The sequence below is a fragment of the Miniopterus natalensis genome, chromosome 2, assembly GCF_054644295.1.
Source record: "Miniopterus natalensis isolate mMinNat1 chromosome 2, mMinNat1.hap1, whole genome shotgun sequence".
NCBI classification, from domain to species: Eukaryota; Metazoa; Chordata; class Mammalia; order Chiroptera; family Miniopteridae; genus Miniopterus; species Miniopterus natalensis.
In genome coordinates, this window is record NC_142082.1 from 36125704 (window position 1) to 36131393 (window position 5690).

A 5690-nucleotide genomic window follows, 5' to 3' on the forward strand; every position below is an offset into this window, starting at 1 on the left:
AGGTTGTAAATATGTTGGGGGGGGGGGTATATGGGAAGTCTTTGTGCTTTTTCTGTGGACATAAAATTACTCTAAAAAAGTAAAGCTTATTAATTTTTAAAAATCAATGTCCAGTTGACGTTGAAGCCAAATATCAAAGATTGAACTCATCAAAGGCTATAAACTTGTGGGCTTACAAAAATAAACCTGGAATATTATCAAGGATTATTTCATTATTACTGCAATGTTACCATTAAATAGTCAAATTTCAAATTTGACTTTTCAGTGTAGAGACAGCAATTTCTCTTGTCCAGTTCCTGACGGTGCAGCAGCTCGCCTCCTTCGCCAGGAAGAACCAGCCACTTTCAATGGAGGAAAAGCCCAACCAGCCCCAGCCCCAGCCCCAGCACTGTCGCCCCAGCAGGAGCTGCTGCTGCACCACCACCAGTGTGATTTCTACAACCACAATCACCATCACCACCACCACCACAGGCAGCCTCACCAGTTTCCGCAGCATGGAGCCAAGGGCAGCCCAAGGCCCAGCCAAAGCCACTGAAATATGAGCAGAAACACACCCTCCAGCAGCACCAGGACACACCGAAGAGGAAAACAGGCTGTGGTGAGCTGAATGGTAATGCTGGAGAAAGAGAAATATCCTTAAAGAGCCTGGGTTCTGATGAAGCTACCAACACTACCAGAGTTCTCAACAGCAGCCAACAAGATGTAGACACTGGCCTGACGCAGACTGTAAAAGCCAGCACCTTTGGGAAAGTGGGAATTAAAACCAGGAATTTCATTCAGAAAAACAGTATGGACAAAAAGCATGGAAAGTCTTAGGAAAATAAATCTGGAGAGAACCAGTGTGCAGGTAAGAGTGATAGTGTAGCAATTCCCAATGGTGTTATAACAAATAATTCTGGCTCGATTTCTAATGGTTATATGGGCAAAGGAGCAGATGATGATGGTAGTGGATCTGAGAGCGGATGTACCACTCCTAACAAAAGGAACGCGAGGCGTGATAGTGCTAAGGGCTGTGAAAACCTTAATTCGGTGCAGGATAAAATAATGCAACAAGAACCAGTGTCCCGACGTTAAAACGGAGACTTGAAACTTGCAAACCTGACTGCACTGAACAAAAGGGAAGTCGAGCAGGTGGTTTGAAGCCCACCGGGGTCTGGAGGAACAAGTCGAGGAAACCCTGCTGCGGAAAAGCTTGGACGTTAAACCTGGCCTGAGCAGCAGCTTGGTGGTTGCCCAAAGCAAAGCATGCGTCTGCTGCTGTCTCCCGAGAAGATTCGTGGACCCTATTCAAACCACACCGAGCTCTCCCAGTGGATAATAGAAGTGCTAGAAAAAAGTTAGGCAAGCAAAGCTAAGGAAAACCTCAACAAAACTGACAGAGCTCTTCTGTGCACCATCTTGATCCCCTTAGTCATCTACCGGGGAAACTCAGGCCCCGTCTGCAAGTCGGTTACCCAGGTCCCTGTGTCAGCGATGAGATCTGTTTCTTATGGGCCTGTTTTAGCAGGGACAGGTGCAAGGGTGTATTCTCCAGAGGGTCAGCTCTGCCAACGACCGCTGCTGATACGCCGACTCCCATCTCTTCTGGGACTGATTCAGTTCTCCAGGATGGGAGGCTGACTTCCGCAGCTGTTGAACAAACTAAGTCTAGCACCCTTCAAATATGCACACGTGGGTCTACCCTCTTAGACAGAAAAGCAAAACCTGGGGCTCCCAGATCAGTGGGGTTTATCATTTACAAATGAGCCCAGTGCTGGCCCTAGACTGTTACTGGGAAGTCATCAGATCATACAGTGATGGAGGTGACATTTCAAGGGGAATATCCTGCCACTTTGGTTTCACAGGGTGCTGAAGCGATACCCCCAGGGACTGAGCATCCTGTGTTTCCCAAGGCTTAGGACCTGGAGAAATGGACTAGTGCTCAAGTTCCGGGTGGCATTCTAAAATCTGGGGCTACGCAGAGCCTTATCCTCGGAGCCAGTCTATAGGTCACCTTCAAAGAGCAGACACCCATAGTCATGGTGCTTTAGTGTTTCTCTCAAAGGACTACAAGATAGGAAATCAAGGTCCTCTGGCCCTACGAATACTTTGTTATGTTCTGCCAAAGAACAGAGATACCAGAGGGGCCTGAACAGAAATGATAGCTGCAGCTCTTTTGCCCTGAGGGCTGCTATTGTATATCACACTGAAGAAATGGAATCTCTTTGGAATTGGCAGAAGCAAGATTCCCTAAAAGATAATCACTTATAATGAAGCCACAGATAGTCCAGGTCAGGGAAGGACCAGGCTGCCATTTGTAACCTTCTGGAAGCATGAGAGTCGCTGTTCACAGGGGACATGGGCTTCTATGCTCTTGGATCTTCAACTTGGCTGAGGAACTCTAAGTAGAATCACAGGATTATGTGTGTATATATAGTTTTAGAGAGAGAGAGCCTTATATACAGGGTGGGACAAAAGTAGGTATACAATTGTATGTGAAACAGAGTTTATTCTTATATTATTATTTATTAATTATGGTATCACTTTCTATACAAACAACTGTATCCCTACTTTTGCCCCACCACATATTATATATGTATAATATATATGTGTCTGTATATACATGTATATGGTTATTTTTTTTAAAGGCACCTGGAAGTAAGTAGACTTCTTAAGAAATCAAATTTATTTCAAGAGACTACTCATGGTTATTTAATCTCCAATACTGAACAGCTGTTTTTTTTGTTTGTTAGTTTTTGTTTTTAAGTGTGACAGCAAGTGATTAATGAATACGAACTTGTTAACAAGCACGTTTCTAAAGTTCCTGCTGTCATCAAGTTGGGCAACAAATGACCCACTGGAAAGGCAAGTCCACTAAAGAGATTGAGATCTCCACATCTTGTTCTATGACTAAAGTGATGCACTGATCACAGGGAACCCAGAATGACTGAACATCACACCACCACCACCACCCGCCACTCCCTTGATCCTTTGGTTACACTTTGAGCCCTGAGAGAATGCTGGATATATGCCTCAAAGTTTGCAGGGGTGTATTTTTTTAGCAAACATGATATGCATGTCTTGCCAGGAGTTAAGCAGTCTCTGTGGGGTGTTGGGAAAATATTTTCTTTCTTTCCTTTTATTTTTTGTGGGGTTGAGAGAGGGGAGGGCATTGACTTCTGGAATGGTTGGTGGTACATAGTTCACTTGGCTTCGGTTAAATATATATATGAAAAATAACTTATTGTATCAGTCCATGTTCAGAAAGTTGGGGTGGCCAATTCAGATAGTTTTATTTCACTTGTAAACTGTATCACTTTTACTGATATTGTAATTTTCAAATGTATAACATGTTTACAGGCATGCCCTGCATTTAGTCTGCCTTGCTCCTATTCTGATTTTTGCTGAGTTTTCTTCCTGTTTGCCAAATGCCAGGATGCTTCAGGCCCACGGACGATCGAAAGCAGAGGCATCCTTGAGCTTTTTAAAGCATTGAGCAAACTGGAAAATGCAACAGAAGACATACAGAAGTGAAAGAAGTCTGTGTTTTTGGGTCGTTGTTTTTTTTAAATAAAATTTTTTAAAACTTAATAATTTCTCTTGTCAGTAAACCACATTTTTACAATGTTAGTGTTAATGTCAGAATGCCCAAACCTCTAGAGAACTTGCATAAAAATTTATTTGAGCCGAACAGAGGATATACCTGGAAGCAAGATCTGAACAGACTAAGAAAAAAATGATTCCAAAAATGACTGTTTGCAGTCTCTTTTATACATTTGGAATTAAGGAGGGAACATAAGGAAGATTCCATGAAGGTGGGAGAAACCCAGTTAGGACTGAATTACAGGATAGTTAAATTATGTGCTCTCTTAAGGGTGGTTACTTTGAAAAAGAGGCATTTAAAGGTGTGTTAACCTAAAGGGATAGAAACAATGGACTGGCCTTGCTTAAAACAAAGATTAAGCCTTTCACTAAAATTTTATGCCTCCGCCGTGACTACCCACCATGAATTTCTACGGTCAGCCACTCTGTGGTGATGTTGGCCTCTGGGTTTGTAAGGCCCACTGCATGGGCCCCCCGAGCTTGTGTTTCAGTATGTGGCCTCTTTTTGCCCACACAGCCTTATTCTCTACCTGGTGTTCTTCAAGAAAGGTTTCCTGGTCTTTCTACTGAACATTTCTTGGGAAAGAGAGGTACAACAGGATTCAGACCGCATGCCAGGTGATTCCTGGGGCCCTGGACACTGCTGGACCTACCTCTTTGGGGAAAGGTGGCTTCAACCCTACAGCTTGACCTATTTGTTCTCTCATATCTGTTCCTCGTGCAAAGGCAGGACTGTCCACACCGTCAGAGAAATGCCTGACACAAGGTTGACCATCTATCCATTTTTGTTGAGTGAACGAGTGAACGAAGGAATGGATACCCAGTAGATTGTAGCAGCGTTGACGTTTTACTTAAGATAAGACCCGTAGTTATCTGCCTGAGGACATCGTGTCAGGACCTGTCTGGAGGCAGAGGGTTTGCCTTTATGGTTTATTCGAGATCTCTTTCAACCTCTGATGGCTCTGCTAGGAACCCCCGCAGGTGCCTGGGGCCCTAGGGAATGTTTCAGAAGGAGCAGGAGGTCCACCCCACCAGGAAGCAAAGGAGAGGCCTAGGTTGGAAAAGACTCCTCGCAGGGACAGGGAGAGCACGTGTGTGCGCAGGGCTGTGATACTCTGGCGGGTCCCCTTCTCTTCTTCCCCTGCAGCCCCCGCGTCCGCCTTCGAGCAGGGCTTCTTCAGTTGCTCGGTGAATGGCTCGGACTCACCTCCCCCGCCCCCATGCTTGTTTTGGCTCTTATTTCCATTATAGGAACCTTATCTTGTGAGTCAGAATGAGAGAGAAAAATGTGAGCATTGAAAAGGTGGGGGCGGGTGGGGGTTCAGGCTGAGTGGGGAGAAGCCCCCGTTGCCCCAGAGGGCTTCTCTAGCAGGAACGCGGAGCCCTCCTCCCTCGCTGCGGGCTGCAGGGGCACAGGGGAGACAGCCTCATGGGAAAGGGACACGGCTCCTGCCGCCCTGTGCCCACGGCGGGCTTGATGGTGGCAGGCTCCCGTGGAGTCCCTCTAAACCAGCCCCAGTCCCTGAGTCCTGAATCAGGTGTGGCTGTTCTAAAGGCAGCTATACATTTATAAATAAGAGGCTTAATTCTCCCAGGTGAGAGGAAGGGGGAAAGGGCTTTCCCCGCCTCTCCCTTGGCTTTCAGAATTTTTTTCTTTGCCCTTTTCAAGTGTACTTAATCATGTTCATGGCCATGTATGTCACCTGCCAGTCTTACAACTCAGTATTGTTTCATCAAGGACCCGGGAGCCACCTCTTTTCAATGTAATCGTCAAGGAAGGTGATACCCTATCTGTTTCCTGGGAGCTGAAGGCCTAAATCGTCACCTAGCTCCACCCTGTGGAACCGACCTCATGTAATCGATTTATCCTCGGAGAAGCGTAGGGGCGAGATTGCTTTGTCTTTGCAATCCCTTTGGCAGGCTGCCTGTGGTGCTCATCTCACTCTGGTTTAATGCTTGTTTGGTAATCTCACTTTGTGGAGAGATTTCCTGGGTTAGGTGTGGATTTTGCTTTTCCTTATATTCCCATACTCTGTACAGCACCAGGGACATGAATTTCGTGTCAAGGACAAGCGGGAGACATGAAAACCTCTTTATTGACCCAACGG

The 5690-nt window shown here is 45.7% G+C and overlaps 1 pseudogene; it reads left to right on the plus strand.

Annotated features, from left to right (window-relative positions):
* Positions 1-223: 223 nt before the first annotated feature.
* LOC107530143 (FMR1-interacting protein NUFIP2 pseudogene) lies at positions 224-2374 on the plus strand (annotated as a pseudogene).
* Positions 2375-5690: the final 3316 nt, after the last annotated feature.